The following is a 19785-nucleotide window of genomic DNA, read 5'->3' on the forward strand; positions in this document are numbered from 1 at the left end:
CAGCTTTTCAAAACTTGGTTCCAAACCAATTATTGATACTCTCAGTGGTATGGACTATGCTGATCTTCACTATTCATACAGAGACTTCAGAGGATATCCTGGTGAACCAATAGCTAGACTTGACTCCTCTTGGGTGGATATGTATTGGCAACACTGTTTGCAGTAATGCAGATAAGATGCAGCACCAGGCAAATTTCGCCGTTACGTATTCTGTGAAGCACTCGTTAGAACTCGCAGAGATCAACAACACCCTAAGGCAGTATTGGGAGATTGAGGATATTCCAGATAGATCAGAAATTCCAGTTCTGAGCCGAGATGACCAAATTGCGTTACACAAGGTCCAAAATTCGCTCACGTTTGTAGATGGAAGATACCAGGTAGCTACTCCTTGGAGGGAAGACATCCCTGAACTACCAAACAACTATGATATGGCCAAACAACGACTGTAGAATACAGAAAAAAAGTTGTTAAAGAACGAGGACATTGGGAAAGCGTATGTTGAAAATTTCAGACAATATGTAAACAAAGGATATGTTCACAAGATACCAGAAACTGAAGAGAACCAAAGCAAATGGTATCTCCCGCACTTCGCAGTAGTACGCCCTGATAGAAATACAACAAAAACTCGCATTGTGTTTGATGCTTCAGCCAAGTATGAAGACATAGCTCTGAATGATGTTATACACCAACGTCCTAAATTACAGCTAGACCTATTTGATGTTCTTCTCCTTTTTGGAAAAATCCTGTTGCCTTTGTTTCAGACATTTCTGAGATGCATTTAAATATACAGATAGCACTGGAAGACAGGCCATACTTCAGATTTCTCTAGAGGGAGCTACTAACAGATAAACCACCAGATGTGTACGAGTTCAAGCGTGTGGTATTCGGAGCAAACTGTTCACCATTTCAAACTCAGTTTGTCACTCAAACACATGCAGAAGCCAATGAAGATGAACTTCCTATGGCAGCAGAAACTGTGTTGAAATCAACATATATGGATGACGGCATGGACTCTGTGATGAATGGCGAACAAGGCATCCAACTTTATAGACAATTATCGGAATTATGGAAGAGAGCTGGTATGCATGCTCATAAGTGGCTATCGAATTCGCCCATAGTATTGTCAAAGATAACCGCAGAAGATAGGGCTTTGCAAGATGGACTTTAATGAAAGCAAACCGAAATTGAAGACACTTGTTGTGGTTGGTGAAAGAAGATGTCTTCACATTTCAACTGAATCCGCCGGAAAAGTTTGTATTCTCGAAACGCAACTTCCTGCAGAAGATTGCTACGCTGTTTGACCCGCTTGATAGGCTGGCACCTTACATTATCCGAGCAAAAATCCTCCTCCAGGAAATGTGGGCCGCTGGATTGGACTGGGATGATACACCTGCTACAGATTTAGAGGTAAAAGGTTACAAGTAGTTTTCTTAACTTCATGACCTCGCCAATATCAAAATCCCAAGATGCCTACAACTACCTTCTGAGGAAGACAAATTGTTGACTTTGCATACATTTGTAGATACATCTCAAGAGGCTTACTGTGCAGTGACCTATGCAAGATATGCTTATGATGATGGTGAGGTACACAGCCAAATTGTAGCTGCAAAAACAAGAGTGACACCCTTAAAAGCTACAAGTATTCCTCGCCTGGAATTGATGGGAGCAATTTTAGGCTTGCGGCTGGCCATCGCCACTTCCAGAGCTTTAGAGACCGAACTTAAAGGGAAACCTAAGTCCAGCGACATTGACCGTTTATCCCTTCCAAAATCACCCTTGAATAAAATGCAGCTCAAATTTGCAACATAATTGCACGCGCTGACGACTACGGCGCGACGAAAAGAGAAGTTGAAGTAGACGACATTTATGGAAATGAGCTCGGAATCCCATGGGCGCGAAAGGGCTCATGGGAGAAGCGTGCGTGACGTCATCGGCGATACAGACGATTGTAGCTTACAGCTGGAGGAGTACCGTGAACAGTTTAGCGCGTTCGTAAGACGACTCTGGAGAGTTCGGACAGCGATATTTCTGACATCGAGTATTACTTTTCCCACACTGAAATCAAACCATACTAATTTGAACCAAGATATGTAATAATGGAAAGTATCTCCACACATCGTTCGTAATTCCGCGGAGGGAGTCACTGTGCTTGTAGGCCTACAGACCCCGAACTGGATTGGAGACCTGACACTGAGTGACTCTGCGATCCTTCAGCGTTACGTTTCTAAAACAGAGTTTTCTTTATCAGTCGCTTAAAATTAATTTTTGGTTCGTGAATGATACGTAAGTCGAGCTTAGCCAGATCTTTAAGGTTGCGAAATCTTCAATATATATCGGAAAATATTTATTCGCAATTTGACAAATGTATAGCGTCGTCTTTTTTTCGAAGTTGGTGTCGAACTTAGGAAGTCGGGCTTACTCAGATCTACAAAGTGATGAAATCTCCGATATAATGGATATTTGCCCGCTATTTAAAACAATAGTATCGTCTATATTGTTGTAAAGAATGCATTTCAAACAAGACCAGCCAAAACTCTCGACGATGTCCGATATGTCCTCTGTTCAGGTCTCGATCGCCAAGTAAAAATGTATTACATGTAAAGAATGTTATTCGTGCAAGGCAATCCCCAACTCACGGTGATATCTGATCGGCCCTCTCGACGAAGTTCCGATTGTAGTGTATGAAAGTTCGTGTGGAAATTTAATGAAAAAAATCCTTTCCATGTAAAAAATGTATTTCGTGCATGAATAATTCTAATAATGTAAAACATACATTATTCTTGACTATCGGCCACGGATGCTATGAACCAAGAGTCGGACAGAGGTGGTCGGGTGGTCAGAACTGTTAGGCACGTGGTGAAATCTCCGATATACATCGGATATTTACCCACATTTTGACAAGTAGCGTCTAGTATCAGAGTTAATGTCCAAAGTCGCCGATATTTATCGGATAAATATCCGTGATTTCGCAGACCCGGCATGCCGACACCACACAGTGCACGTAAATCTAGTATCGTCTGGTATCGATATCGATATTAGCCTAGGAGTCCCGGTGCAATTGATATTTATTGAGTAAATATAATATCGGCGATTTCTCAGACCCGGCGTGCCGATCGAGACACATCATTCTCGACCAAGGGCCATCCGGGTACTTGCGGATTCTTGCGTCATTTTTGCGTCAGCACCGTTGGAAGTTTGAATTTTTCAACCACCAAAGAAATATTCAAAGTTTCAATATACATAAATGACATAACTTTTAGTTCTGCTTTTTTCCACACAATTTCTGTACCATTCTCTCTTCTGTATCGTCTGATCTCTCATTCACCTCGCTCGTATGCGTTTCACCTACTGACGTCACTCCGCGGTCGAGAATAGGCAAGAAGTCATTCCAGTATCTTGTAATATCAATATTACCAGATATAGTCACGAAATTGCCTATATTTATCGTGTATATAAGAGCGATTTCGCAGATCCGGGCTGTCGAGATGAGAGACGCTTTGTGTAGTTTCGTCTTCGGATTTTAGAGTCCCGAAATCGCCAATATTAACATTTATCTGGTTAAAACCGGCGGTAATAGCCTGACGCAGCATGTCAAGATACGAACCGCATTGTGTAGTACCGTCTTGTATCGGTATCAGAGTCCCGAAATCACTTATAAAATCATCCTGAAAGAAGTAGAACATAACTTTGTATCTTTTGAGATTTTAAAACTCGCCCGACTTTCTTTAGCCACTGTCTTCGAAAAAGCTGTTCTGTGGGACGACGATAAAAGCTGACTCCGTTTGTTCTTCCTTGAGTGATTTTTGCACTCAACTGAACAACAGTTAATAATTTTTTATGCTACTGATGAGAATTAAAGAGTCGTAACGTGCAGAACTGCACTCCTGCAGTCATAGACTCCAATGCTTTGGTAAGCGGTCACACACGTTCGTGTATCACCGATGACGTCACGCACGCTTCTCCCATGAGCCCTTTTGCGCCCATGGGATTCCGAGCTCATTTTCATAAATGTCGTCTACTTCAACTTCTCTTTTCGTCGCGCCGTAGTCGTCAGCGCGTGCAATTATGTTGCAAATTTGAGCTGCATTTTATTCAAGGGTGATTTTGGAAGGGATAAACGGTCAATGTCGCTGGACTTAGGTTTCCCTTTAAGCAGTTAACCTTTTGGTCAGACAGCATGGATGTTCTATGGTGGGTGAGAGGACGTAGTAGGCATTTTAAGCCATTTATTGCAAATTGTATTGGTGAAATACAGAATTCTACAAGTCATGATCAGTGGTGGCATGTCCCGACAAAGGACAATCCAGCTGGTATTGCAACAAGAGGTGTACAGGCATCGAACTTGGTTGACAACAAAATATGGCGGAATTTTCCAGACTTTCTATGCAAAGAAGAAGTTAACTGGCCTAAAAACACCATCAAAGTATAAGAGAAATCGACCACAGAAACGAGTAAAAGGTGTCCAACATACAGGCAAAGTACATCTACAGAATGACTGCACTCCAGAGAGTCAATCATACATGAGCACAGCTGAGAAAGGTGATAATTGGCGACTCAACCCAAGAAACTTCTCCTGTTGGAAAAGACTTAAACGGATCACTGCTTGGGTTTATCGCTGTCTGGAAAATTGTCAGTCAAATCAAAGAAGCACAGGAGGACTGCTGCCTGAAGAGCTGGAAAATGCAGAAATTAGAATACTAAGAAAGATGCAAATGCAAGCCTTTTCAGAAGAATATTCATCACTGGCAAATGGCAAGAAACTACCCCAAATCAGTAAGTTACTTGTACTTCAGCCTAGGCTTGATAGCGATTGTCTGATAAGATGTGATGGTCGATTGAAGTATGCAGATTGTCTACCATATGATACTCGTTTCCCAATCATCCTGCTACGGAAGCATTGGGAAACTAGGCTTATTGTCAAGTTTTACCATGAAGAAGGAAAGCATGCAGCAGGCACAAATCAGACAATATCAGCAATATCCACTCGATACTGGATAATTTCTGCAAGAGAAGAAATTCGAGAATGGGAGAAGATATGCAATGAATGTGAACGAAGAAAGGCGACAGCAGCAGAACAAATAATGGCCCCTCTACCAGAAATCAGACAGAAGAAATCACTACGAGCTTTTGCCTATACAGGAACGGATTTTGCAAAACCATTCATTACTGTTCAAGGAAGAGGAAAACGCAGAGAGAAGCTATATCTATGTTTGTTTACATGTCTTGGAACAAGGGCAGTTCGTTTGGAAATAGCCTTTGGACTTGACACTGACTCATTTCTTAATGCTTTCTGCCGGATGACGCCGGAGAGGTCTTCCAAGTGAAATGATGTCTGATAATGGTGGTAACTTTGTTGGAGCTGATAAGGAACTGAGACAGTTGGTAAAACTGTTGGATCAAGACCGGATCAGAAAAGCAACTGCCAATTGAGGCATAAAGTTGAACTTTAATCCACCACTTGCACCAAATTTTGGTGGTGTACACGAAACCATGATAAAAGCTGCTAAAAGAGCTATCTATGCAATTTTGGGCAAAGCTGATGTTACATATGAAGAACTGATGACTGCGTTTACAGGAGCTGAAGTGTTAATCAATTCTAGACCATTGACATATCAATCAGCAAATGCAGCAGACAACACACCCTTAACACCATATCATTTCTTGCATGGGCAGATCGGTGGACAATTTGCACCAGAGTTTGTGGATTCAACTGACTTTAATCCTAGGAAAAGATGGAGACGAATCAAAGAATTGATAAGTCACTTTTGGCACCGTTGGATGAAAGAATGGTTACCAGGCTTAAATTCCAGAAGGAAGTGGATCCATACACACAAGGATATCAAAATTGGAGATGTAGTTTTGGTAATCTCACCTGGAACCCCTCGTGGTAATTGGCCTATGGGTAGAGTGATTGCTGTCCAACCAGGAAGAGATGGACATGTACGCGTTGTGAAAGTCCAAGTTGGATCTAATACACTTACGCGACCAATTTCGAAATTGTGTCCTTTGGAACTAGACATTGATTGACTTTACAATGGACATTAATTGATGAGCTTTGAAATCAACATTTTGTTTTCAATTTTCATGATTTAGATTACATGGATTACATGATTACATGATTACATGATTTGTATTACAATCTATACATGAAATTTTGAAATTAAGAATTGCTTTGAACTTCATGGACTTTATTTCGATATGCTTCAACATATCGAGGAGCAGGAGTATGGAAAAGAGACCCTTTAGCAAATGAATGAATTATACACTTTAAATATATTTAATTATACCACTCTAGGTCATGTGACCTATTGTTCTTGCAGTGCATTTATTCTCATAAACTCGCACGTTTTCTATTGTATTTATGCAGATTATATTATCGGCCACACTTTTTCATTTGTTGATAAGATATCACCACACTTTTATGAATAGCGATAATTAACAGATCAAAAAAAGTGTGGTGATAACTTATCAACATATGAAAGAAAGGGTGGCTGATAACAAAATCTGCATACAAGTAGAAACCACCTGAAAATTCAGAATTCCAACCATTCATACGCATATACAATGAACACAAAAAGCCACATAATTTTTGAAAGGCATATAATTGACAGACACTGTCTAAAAATGAATATTCATCTTTTCGAGCAAAATACAATGAACGCAAAGAGCCATGTAATTTTTGAAAGGCATGTAACTGACAAACACTGTCTAAAAATGGATATGCATCTTTTTTTTGGACCATGTTCAATGCGAATCAGAAAACAACCTGCATACATAGAATACATAGAATACATAGAAATACACAGCGCAACTTGGCAGAATTGACTGAGAAAACTTTCTCCCACAACTTACATTCTCCATCTCATGTGTACGGCGGTGCTTGTTTTTGTCGACCCCGATACCACGTCTATCAATGTTTTTCATAATTCGGTCAATTGTATAGTGGAAATCCTGAAAAATGTGCGTATTGGTGTTCATAAAATTCAGGTCTCGCCGACGACATTCTACACTCAAATACCGCAGAATGCTACCACACAAAGCTCTCAAACTTTGCGATGGATATTCTGTCCCATCCGCTCGACGAACTCCAACCACGAAACGACAAAGCCAGAATTGAGTTCCCTCGCTTCGATATCATACGATAATGCAGGCACAAATGTAAACACTTCACTACTTCCACAGCCTGATTTACTGACACGTTCATACCTCATCCGCAGGTATCGCAGACTGTAACTAACACCCCAATTAATCGTTCTCCTCGTGTTCTGTGGAACACGTAAGCGTTGAATTTTAGCGACATTTTCCGCGCCGACTGAAACTGCAAAACGTAATTGCTCTTGTGTTTTGGTCAGGGTGAATGCTTCCTCCTCCGCTATTTCCTCGTTGGTATCTGCTTTATCATATTGTGACACAAAACGTTCAATATCGCTGTCATAGTCGGAAATATCAGAATATTGAGCAGCGTCCATGTCTGCTCTCCAGGAGCCAAACAGAAACTGAGAACGTTAGCGAGGGCAGTGCACGTGGTGAGAGTGTCATGAACAATTAATTGATTTCAGCCAATCACATTAATCTCTAAGCGTATGAAACTAAAATAAGCCAATCAGAAAATAACAGCCCATTCAGAACCACCTGCGCTTGCAAGGGACGATTAGAAAAAGAGAAGGGAGCCTGTATAAATGAGCCAATCAAAAAGCAGTTTCCTTACACACAGATGCTCTTTTTAGTACTTGGTTCTAATTCACAAGTAAATGAACGATCGTCATTCAAGTGACATTCGAAATGGTGGCAAAGGCAACCATCGCAATTCTGGCCAACTTTGTGTGTTTGTCGTGGTATAAGTCGGTTATCACAACTCGCAACGGTGCGGCCTCGTGACTTTTACAAACTGATGACCAAAAGTGTTGTGATAACAACCGTAAACGCACCGTTACTCGTGCGATAACCTATACTTATACATAACAGAGATCCCTAACTTGGTATGAATGTTTGAAATGTACAATTAACGTATATGCAAATTAAGTGCAAAACCGTTGATAGATTTACTTTCTGTATAGCTCTATGCTACTCTGTATTTGATTATTTTGTCTGTATAAATATTCTGTCCGTGTTGGCATTAAAGCTGTTAGAAGAAATAATCGTCGTTTTGAAGAGTTATTCACGCCATAGATAGATATATATATATATATATATATATATATATATATATATATATATATATAGATAGATAGATAGATAGATAGATAGATAGATAGATAGATAGATAGATAGATAGATAGATAGATAGATAGATATGTTTTCATTCCTGGCGGCTTACAATGCATAATATTGTCATCAGCCATATTTAATAGACACGTGCGCTTTTTACATACCATGTTGACAACGTGTTCCATTCCACCCCTGTTTACACTTACAACCGCCATACCGATCGCAGGACGTAGAGGAACCGGTTAAGCAATCGCAGGACTCGTTGCAGTATCGTCCAAACTTGTTTACGGGACATTCTGGTAAAATGTAAGCATATGTATATGCAACGTAAGCGATTCGCAGTTTTTGTTGTCCTACGAAGACTTAATTATACACAGTCGACAAAACTGTCATTTTGTCGAACTCAAGTTTTATTCAGGTGGTCAACAGGCGCAACTGACGTTGGAGAGTTGGTTGTTATCGGTGTGGGTGTCAAAGCCAGCACCGCTACATTGTTCCAACACTGGAACGTTTGTAAAACATGGGCCTGACTCCAAAGTGCGATAAAAGAATCTGATAGATATACAAATATCTACATAAATAAATCTATATCTACATGGATTAATACGTTAAAGTAAATTTATGTATAGGTACAATATTGTTTAATTAAATACAACCAGTTTCGATTTTCCCACCAAGAAAATGGATTTCATCAATAAAATCTTAGAAGAAAATACATATAAAAACTTACTTGCGATGACTGTAGCTGTAGCTGTGTACTTTTTGTTGTACTTGCAGGTGCAGCCAACGGAGCTATTCATCGAAAAAGCTATTCCAGGAGCGATATTTGAGGGCAGGGGAAATTATAATTTTGCTTGGGCAGGGGACATATTTTTAGGTGGCAGGGAACAAATTTTAGTTTTTTTGTTGGGCAGGGAGATATTGGTTGATTGTCCTGGGGACAGGGATTTGCGAAAAACGAGGAGAGCAGAAGCTATTTTTAAAACGGGGACAGGGCAAATTGAGCCATGGTGTTTTCAGGGGAAATTTTTTCACAGGGCAAGGGCACATCGACAGGTTTTTTCATCACAGGGTAGGGTAGCTCCATGCCTTCAGGGAAATGGAATGACAAAATTTTGGGGAATTTTTTTTGCAGGGCAGGGGAAATTGGCAAAGTTTTTTTCCGCCACAGGGCAGGGGTTTCAAAAATTGACAGTGGGGAGGGGAAACGGAAAAATAAGTGGGGAGAGGGTAAAAATGAAGTTTGAGGGCGGGAGGGAAGTCGAAAAGTTTTCAGTGGGAGGGCAAATTATGAACACCTAATTAATTACCCTCATGACTTAAAATTAGTCAGTTCGCATTACTTGTCATGCACAATATATCTTATCATAGGAAAGACCCCTTTAAAGCGCATCGTTCGTTGGCTGCACCTGTACTTGTCCATTATATGGCATTCGTAGTCGCCTTCTGTCAATGTCGTCACCCTTTTGATTTGCAAGTCTGATATTCTGGGAAATTAAACGCATAAGAGTATTCATGATGGTAATATTTTATACTTAATATGTGTTTGTAAACACTTACACCTGTAGCACCTTAGTGTTGATCAAGCCTAGTTGATACAGGCCCTACGAAGGGTTCAAAATGACAGCTAACGATTGGTACTCTGTGTTAAAATTTAGACATAAGATATCACTTTCATTGATTAAACCCTCTACGCGATAATTGGTTTGTTAAGGCTACACACTTTTATGAGATCAAGTTGCCATAGGATCTGGCAAACTTGAATATCCCACGCAGACAGTGTGTCTGGGTAAATTGAAAAAAACACGACTTGTACATGGATCAGTGCATGGTAACGTTACATTGTATCTCAATCGTGAACACAGGGTGCCAATCGTAAACTCTCATTTACAACCCCAGATAGAGCTAGTTTTGCCTTAGTACAAACATACTTTCTGACTGCATGAAGTGGGCTTAATCAACTATAAAGTAGCCAAGGGTGTAAGTTTACAATGGAAATGCACATACCCTTTAAATTTGTTATCGATGTGAATTGCGCTCGTCTGATTCTTAAAATGAAGATATTTTCCATTATGATACCACGTTATGCTTTTATCCCATTCGTACTGTATTTTCGGTAAGTCGATGTTTTGGCTGCTACAAGTCAACCCCGCAAAGGTTCCATACTGAGCTTCACTTCTTTGAGGGGCCACCATTATTGAAGCCTTGGCTGCAAACGTTGACAGGAAATGGCAGAACAAATGATAAAACAACGGGAAAGAATAATTGATGCCAAAAGAGGTCAAAATTCCAACTATACGTCAGGAGAAGTTCAAATAATCGGGCAATTTATAATTTACTGACTGGTTTCTCAATCTTCGTCGTATTCATTGATATATGGTGACAATTTTGACTAAAAACCAACGGTTGCCCACTAAAAGATGAAGCGCACTTATACACAATACAAGAACACAACATAGTATAATAGTATGTCCGAACCTTTTAAATGAGAGTGTATATGTAAGCATGCTTGTTTTAGACTGTTTATCTGAAGATTGCAGGATACGTAAAACTAAAGTAACAACATACTATTAATTTGTACTTAAAGTAATTAGCATTATGTATGTCTGTATGCATGTATGTATGTATGTATGTATGCATGCATAAATAATAAATATATATATATATATATCTCGAGCACTCAACGTGATCTTGAAACCCACCAAGCGTATATATATATATATATATATTATATATATATATATATATATATATATATATATATATATATATATATATATATATATATATATATATATATATATATATATATATATAATATATATATATATATATATATAGACTGATGCAAAGTGACCCTTGCTGGACTCGAACCCACACCCCCCTCCCTGTATACATTACGGATTCTCTACCAACTGAGCTAATGGATCAGTCGGTACAATGTGGGCGGACCTGACTCAGAGATGACGCTTTTCATTCTGTTCTGCATGACTGGTGAGTAAACGGCTAAACTCATCACCTAACCTTTCAGCCTAAGGATCCCGCGGGATTCTACAGGGCCTGGCACACAAGTCACCAACTTAGCATTCAGTTATTGATAATGAGGATCAATCATATGAATGATGCAAAGTCAGAGAAGGGTAAATTTGAAATGACTCACCATACTCATTTTTATATGAAATACAGTGGTGAATGAAAAGTGACCAATGCGGGACTCGAACCCACACCCCCGTATACATTACGGGGGGGGGGGGGGTAACGGCTAAACTCATCACTTAACCTTTCAGCCTAAGGATCAATATATATATATATATATATATATATATATATATATATATATATATATAATATATATATATATATATATATATATATATATATATATAGATACACATAAATACACATACAAGAAACACCACTGAATATCAAATCTTATGAGTTTGGCCTTTGAAAGTCGACAATGTACTTGTTCTTATTAGATTAGTCACAAAATTTTACATTTCAGAAATTGAGGTGAACCAACTTACGAATATCACAAGCAGGTCCGATCCATCCAGGTGTACATTTGCAGGCACCATTAAAAACGCTGCATTTAGCTCCATTCTTACAGATGCATGGTTTATGGCATTTAAACCCGTATGTTCGTGTTGGACAACCTACAAAAATGTGAAAATACGCACATTTCAACAAAGATTGCAGGTGAACATTTTCCTTTACTTTGTTCTTATACTTTTACTTAGAATAGCAAAATTTACTTGAAGTCACCGTAGCTCATTAATAACGACTAAAGGTAGATCTAATTGTTATCTTAGGATTAACGCAGCCATTTTGAATTTCAATATAGGGTAATATGTTTCAAGTACCAAAGTTTTAGAAAGTAACCCCTGATTTATAATATCAAAACGGAATGGTTGAAAGTTTGAATGAGAGTTTAAGTCTTTCAGTTTCGAAGCCCGTACTACTTTAAAGTAAACAACTAGAATGATTATGTCTCGCAATACCCATGATCTGATTAAAGCAGTTTTTGTTTGAAAAGAATGTTACAGCTACGTACAGGTGGTTCAAATCTCAAACTATACAAAGGTTCAAAGACCTAATCATAGCAGTTCTTACCTATGTAATCTAACCAAGCGGTTTCTGTGAAAACGAGTTTGCCGTCGATGGCCACGCTGCAGTGTACTCGCAGTGGTGATAATGTCGTGTTGACGTTTTCAGACGTCATTTGTACAAGTGAATGACGGGTCTTTCCAGAACTGTTGTCAATAAACCAGTTTTTGTTGATAATCGCGTCAGGGGGAAGTCCTCCTGGGTACAGGAAGACAGTGATCATATCAAATCAACATGTGATTGTTCACATTCAGATTTTTTGTTCACCAGATGATACCTAAACTTATTTTCTATACGAAATTTATGATTGTAGAATTGATAATTTTAGATTCCTCGATAGAAACATGGCAATATGCAACGTAGCAAGTACTATCATGTATTCTCACTAGTGTGAACTCTATCTGTTATCAATAAAAAAAAAATTTTGGATAATGTTAGAGTTAAATTCAAGGTAGTGTACACCTCGCAATTGAAAGTCTTGACTCTTTGCTCAAGTTTTCCCAACAAAATTCCAACTGTTGCCTTTACAAATAAAAACTTAAATACAGCTGCAAAGCAGCAATGACCGGGTTTCGAGATATTTTGATGCATAGGGGTAATAAGAGAAATAGATATGCAAAGATATTAAGGGTTATGGGTCAGTTTGTGAAATCGAGGTCAAAGATCAGAGAAGTCACGTAACATTTTATCCAAAAAATCGTAGCTCATAGTAATCCCTATGTACCAAAAATCAGACCTCTAGTTGTATTGGCTTTCCCAGAATTAGATACGTGCATAACTAAAGAGGTACAGGATGTGTCATCATAAGATGTCCCATCATACCAAATATGAAGGTTTAGCACTTGTGGTTAGTCATGAACTTATATGTATATTTGGGGTCAAAGGTCATCAAGGTCTAGTGACATTTTGTCAAAAAATTGTATCCCATAGTTATCCTTATATACCAAAAATCAGACCTCAAGCTCTTTTGGCTTGCCCAGAATTATATATGTGCATAATTGATAAGACACAGGATGTGTCATCATAAGGTGTCCCATCATACCAATAATGAAGGGTGTAGCAATTATGGTTACTTAGTTATTTACATATATGTATAATTGGGTTCAAAGGTCATCGAGGACACGTGATAGTATGCCAAAAACATTGCATGCTATAGTTATGCCTATATACCAAAAATCAGACCTCTAGCTGTATTATTAAGCCCAGAACAAGATATATACATAATAAATGAGGTACAGGAAGTGGCTGGTCATGTAACATTTTGTCAAAAAACTTTGCTGCCATAGTTATCCCTATTTACCAAAAATCAGATCTCTAGCTCTATTAGCAAGCCCAGATTTAGATATGTGCATAATAAATGAGTTGCAGGAAGATGCCAATGTCAAAGGTCAAGTGGAGTCCCCAAAATTGTGGAATGCAATCGGGTCCCCTAATTGGTCATTGTACAATACACGCTGGCATTCTCGGACTTAAACATAAGTCACATTAGGCCTTTAAAAATTTCTCCTCAAAATCAGCAGGGCCTATGACCTTGATATTTGGCATAAAGGAGCCTAGCCCTATGGTCAACAAACATTTAGGACAGAATTTTGAGTGATTAATTTTTATGTAAATGAAGTCAATTTGAAAATTTAATTTCAATATGGCCAATGAATCACGTGACCTTTTGTTATGGTCATGAGATCAAAACATTACTTGTGAGAAGTTTTCCCATGTGCCAAATTTGAAATCTCTAGGTGCAACGTTGTTTGCGTGGCAGTTGCATTTAGAGGAGGGAATAATAATAATAATAATAATAATAATAATAATAATAATAATAATAATAATAATGATAACTAGAGGGTTTCGGATCCATGGTCTCGAAAGCCTAAAATTTAAAGCAGCAAGCAGCGTTTGCGGGGCCCAAACACATGCAAACACTGGCAAAAGGTACCACAATGTTAATGACAGCACTCCAATGATAACACTCAATGATAACACTCCAATGCTGATGGGAGTTACAAACAATTAAATTAAATGGTGTCGCATTTTTGGTAACTGATTTATAGGAACATTTATGTATCGAGGTCAAAGGTCCTGTGGGTCTCTTAAGAATTTTGTTGCAGACTTTATCCATGAATATCAAACATCAGACTGCTATCTCTATTGGCTAGCGCAAATGAGAAATGCACATAATTAATGAGGTACAGGATGTGGAGCAATAAGGGCCCCTCATTATTGAATATTAAGGGTGCAGAACTTTTGCTTACTTATTTATAGGTCACTAGTGTCACATGATAGGTTGTCAAAAAATTTTCCTAATATAATTATCCTTTGGTCAATATATCTGATATTGTTTGATTGAGAACACCTGTCTCAGACTCTGGTATAGGCCAGATTCATATGGCAATATTTTTGCTGAAGAGGTAGAGCGCAGGTCAAAGGTTATTGAAAATGTGAAAAATAATGCTTTAAAAATCTTCTTATAAAAATTAACGTGCTTCTGCCTTGAAATGTTGCATGAAATAGCTTACCATATAATCTCCAAATGTTGTAAACAAAACTTTGATTGATGGATTTTTATGGAAATGAGATTCAATTTTTAAAGATTAAAATTGACTTTTCACAACAGCTGATAAGGCCGCCAAACGACGTGATCGATCCAAATGACTTTTGCAAGCTTGAAAATACCTAAACGAATGATGATAAGAGTAAAGAATCAGTTCAATCAGTGTGTTTGTTCTGGAGGAGAAGATTTTCAAAGATTAAATTTGTATTTTTTTACAATCCAATATGGCCACCAAATCACATGACCGCTCAAAATGATTAAGCAAACTTGAAACTACGTACACTAAAGATTACACTAGTGAACTTTCAGTTCAATCGGTGCGTCGGTTCTGGTAGAGAAGATTTTTAAAGATGAAATTGGTATTTTTCGAAAATCCAATATGGTCGCTAAATCACGAGACCGATCAAAATTATTTGAGCAAATGTGAAACCACATACACTAAGGCTGATACGAGTAAAATTTCAGTTCAGTATGTAAGTTGGTTCTGAAGGAGAAGATTTTTAAAGAATAGATTGGCATTTTTTGACAATCCAATATTGCCATCAAATCACGTGACAAATTGAAATGATTTTACCAAACTTAAAATTACTTACAATAAGGATGATACGGGTAAAATTTCAATTCAATTGGTGTGTTGGTTCTGAAGGAGAATATTTTTAAAGATTTAATTGATATTTTTTGAAAATCCAATATGGCCGTCTAATCCCTTGTTCAATCGAAAGCGTTTGAGCAAACTTAAAAACCACTTAGAATAAGGATGATCCAGGTAAAATTTCAGTTCAATCGGTATTTTGGTTCTGAAGGAGAAAATCTTTAAAGATTAACTTTGTATTTTTCGAAAATCCAATATGGCTGCAAAATCACGTGACCAGTCAAACTGATTTGAACAAACTTGAATCTACTAAGGATGATACGGGTAAAATTTCAGTTCAATCGGTGTGCTGTTTCTGGAGAAGAGGCATTTTAAAGATAAAATTGGTATTTTTCGAAAATCCAATATGGCGGCCAAAGTCCCGTGACCGCAGCGATTTTATTAGCAAATTTTAAAGACCTGAGGCAATTTTGCAGTACAAAAATTCAATTTTACTAGACCCTTAGGTCGTCAGAAGAAGCCATTTTTGGGTTTAGAAAAATTCAATATGGCCGCCATGTCACGCGACCAATCAAAATTTGTAGACACAGATGCACAAGTACTCGTAGGACTCTATTAGCTCTGCAAGTTTGAAGTGGCTGCGCGCAGCGGTTTTTTTGATTGAGGGGAGCAAAGTATTTGCGGCGGAAGAAGAAGAAGAAGAAGAAAGCTGAACTACTGTAAAAACAATAGGGCCCCAAGCCCATAATAGTTTCTGGTATTTTAAAATCAACCTGGCAGTTATCCTAGTGTTAACTCCGTTTGAAAAAATATTTTTTTCAATTTTTCACAGAAAACTTAGACGGTGAAAACTTAACTTATTCCAAGAACTTCAAAATGTTCCCGCAAAAGCTGTAAACCCCCAAAAAGATTGTAACAATTTGAGAGTCTGAATAGTTGCTCTCGAGGCTCATTCTACCTTATTGTCCATATGTCGTGTACAATGGAAAACCACCAGCAGTATAACCATCACTACCACCATCAATCAATCAATCAATCAATCAATCATAATGATCATCAATCAATCAATCGTCACTATCATTATAATCAACAACAACAACAACAACAACAACAACAACAACAACAACAACAACAGCAGCAGCAGCAGCAGCAGCAGCATCGGATACAATTTCCATACATCAGGTTGTCAAAATTACCTTGTAAGTGTATAACCTAAAGTGTATACCATTGTTTGAACACTTTTCAAGGTTAACTTCTGTAACGTCATGGTGCTGTGTTTTCGTCCTAACTCTGAAAAATGCTCTCATCTTACCTGTGTAAAATAGGGATATTCAGGTTTTGGAGATGAAGGCAACTATGAAAGAACGGAAGTTTTAAAATGGAGCATCTTTACAAAGCCCCTTCCTATACATATGCCAAGATCAATAACGTTGAAACGCAATACAGAACGTAAGGCTTCCGTACATATACGTAAATTTGTTCTGCAATGCTATGCAGATCGGTCGCTACGGAGACACTACGCGCTATGATTTTACAGCTCCAGAGAAAGAGACATTCAAATGTGCCTTGATCACATTTTCATATAAGTGTCACTGGGAGAACACGCCGCTGAATGTTTATAAAGAAATATTGAAAAAAAAATTATTAACGATTGCAGCTTCTGCCCCAACACGAAGCCTAATTTCGGGGTTTTTAAACAAAAATTCATACATTTGTCAGATAATTTTGAGACAAAAGTAATGAAGTGCGACGAAATGGTTCTAGATTTTGTTCAACGTATACTAATATTGGAACAATTGCGTGGCATTTAAATGTACTCAATTTTCATTGAATTATCCATTAAACCTTTGAATCGTAAAGAGTAAAAAGGAACTGCCTATAGGCAGAGCAAAAGTTTCAAGTCCCCCCATTAATACCCCCTACATTAACATTCCTCAAGCGCCCTCACTATTTTCTGTGAACGCAGCCTTAAAAGATCCAATTCTTCGAAATCAGTTTCAAAAGTGTGAAAGGGACAAAGTCGGCCATATTTCATGAATTTTGTTTGATACGAGATACTATTTATTTTGTTTGACATGTTGAACGATACTGAATGGGTGACCATGCCTATATTCGACCCCGGTTTTAGAAACGATACATAAAACCATTGTGAAAATGAATTAATGGTCATCTCAGTATCTTTCAACATGTCAAACAATATAAGTAGTTTCTCATATCAAACAAAATTCATGAAAAATGGGCGACTTTGTCCCTTTAAATATTCTTAATAAAAGATCATTATATATGTAAATTAATAATTAGCTGAAGTAAAAATACTTAAACAACTTTCGTGAGTGTTAGATCACACTATCTTTCTTGTACACAGCACGTTTTGTAAATTTTTTAAGTGAGTTCAGATAAATATCATTAATTAACGTAGGAGAGTTCGTTAAAATGTAAATTGGCAATTATCTTGCCGTAAAAAAGCTGAATGACATTTAAAATGTTAGATCGTAGTGTCATCGATGTGCATAGCAAGTTTTTGTAAACTTTCGTAGAGTCAATCGAGATATATATCCCTAATTAGGAAAGTTCATTTAAGGGACAAAGTCGCCCATTTTTCATGAATTTTGTTTGATACGAGATACTACTTATAGTGTTTGACATATTGAAAGATACTGATTGAATGGATCACCATGTGTATATTCGACCAAGATTTTCAACAAATTCAATGAAACCATGCCAAAAATGAATTAATGGTGATGACCATTAATTCATTTTCGCGATGGTTTCATGTATCGTGTCTAAAACAGGGGCCGAATATATGCATGGTCACCATTCATTCAGTATCTCTCAACATGTCAAACAATATAAGTAGTATCTCGTATCAAACAACATTTATGAAAAAATGGCTGACTTTGTCCCTTTAAATATGCAAATTAACAGTTAACTTTCACTTCAATCGTAATGTTTTAACCTTTTTTCGATACATACATATTCTCCTTTCGAATGGCAAATTAAAGTTACGATGATTTATTTGTTTAATTTATTGGTGGAACAGAGAAAGCTAAATTTTATTTTTGGCAATAATTCAAATATTATAAATATCTTTCTTTCAATCATGAACTAAAACTCACGATAAACACTCAACCGGCTACTATGCCGCTCCCTGTGTACGACAACCTTCTCATCTGTGAGAAAAAGTTTGTCAAGAATACAATGGCGTTGCCAACCTGTCGTTCAAATCAAATTATTCCTACCACAAGAGTAAGTTTTAAAGTGGTTAACTTATGTCAATCAACAAACATCTTGTAGATGCTTTATACCATAAGATGATATACTTATGGATATCTATCATTTCTTATTTCAGTGATTTAAATTAATTTAAACCAATCAGAGATACACATTTTAAAACAATTAAAACATAATTGGAGTCTACCACAAGCAAGAAAGGCGTATTTACGCTACTATGCATGCCCTTAAAAATTTACTAAACTTGCTCTGCACATATTCGATACTTTCCGAATATTCAAAATCCTAGACCTCACTAGCATAGCAAAGTGCAGGAACTAATATTTCACCAAAAAGTAATTATTTAAATTGACATGAAACAAAGTTTTTTATATAGTTAATTGTACCGAAAATAATGCCTTCATTTCCTTGGATACAACATTTGACATAATTGTAAGGCTTCACAGTTTCAATCTCTTTTCCTGTAAAGAACTATTTCTTATACATTCTGAAATAACCTATACGACAAATCGACATCTTTTTTGCCCGTTGTTTACAAAATTACATTTACATACCAATTGTGGGAGCGTCTACAAAGGAAAAGGAAAACACGCTCCCTGTACAGTCTAACTGACAAGAGGTAAGCCTATAGACATTGTCATAGGAGTGAGGTGGGAAAACACTTTCACTGAATGCTGTATTCAACAATGAACGTCATATTATTGGTATCCAAATACCATACCAGCATCGGCGCATGTTCCGAATACTGTTAAACCCTATCTTCGCCAAATTTCAAAAGAGGGATTTTTCATTGTTGTGACTCTTGACTCGTCAAATTTGGTCATGTATTACCAAAGAGACGTTGACGCCATTTCAGAGTTCATAACTTATGTTCAAAGTCAGGGGAGACACGGATATGGTCATGGGCACATGACAAAAGTGGTAATATATATACAGTGGTCAATGCTAAAAGCAGAGAGATAACAGCAGAGTGTGTGTGTGTGTGTGTGTACTTACATTTTCCATTATTCATATCGCCCTCAACAAAGCCATCGAGTGGCCTTCGAAGAATTTGTTCCAGTGGTACTTTCAATGTCCCGACAAGAATGGAAAATGGTAA

At 37.6% G+C, this 19785-nt stretch overlaps 2 long non-coding RNA genes across 2 annotated transcripts in view; both read right to left on the minus strand.

Moving 5' to 3' along the window:
- LOC139119022 (uncharacterized) overlaps positions 1–19783 on the minus strand; it is an 83911-nt gene extending 64128 nt beyond the window's left edge. The window contains exons 1-2 of the long non-coding RNA XR_011548835.1: positions 19683–19783; positions 16652–16767 (exon numbers count right to left, since the gene is read on the minus strand). This is a non-coding gene — a long non-coding RNA (uncharacterized lncRNA). The remainder of the gene's footprint in view (positions 1–16651; positions 16768–19682) is intronic.
- Positions 9619–12608, minus strand: LOC139119021 (uncharacterized). The gene is made up of 4 exons (XR_011548834.1): positions 12322–12608; positions 11736–11864; positions 10216–10417; positions 9619–9695 (listed from the first exon to the last, which is right to left on the minus strand). It is a non-coding gene; the product is annotated as an uncharacterized lncRNA (long non-coding RNA).
- Positions 19784–19785: the final 2 nt, after the last annotated feature.

Source organism: Ptychodera flava, chromosome 19, assembly GCF_041260155.1.
Source record: "Ptychodera flava strain L36383 chromosome 19, AS_Pfla_20210202, whole genome shotgun sequence".
NCBI lineage: Eukaryota > Metazoa > Hemichordata > Enteropneusta > Ptychoderidae > Ptychodera > Ptychodera flava.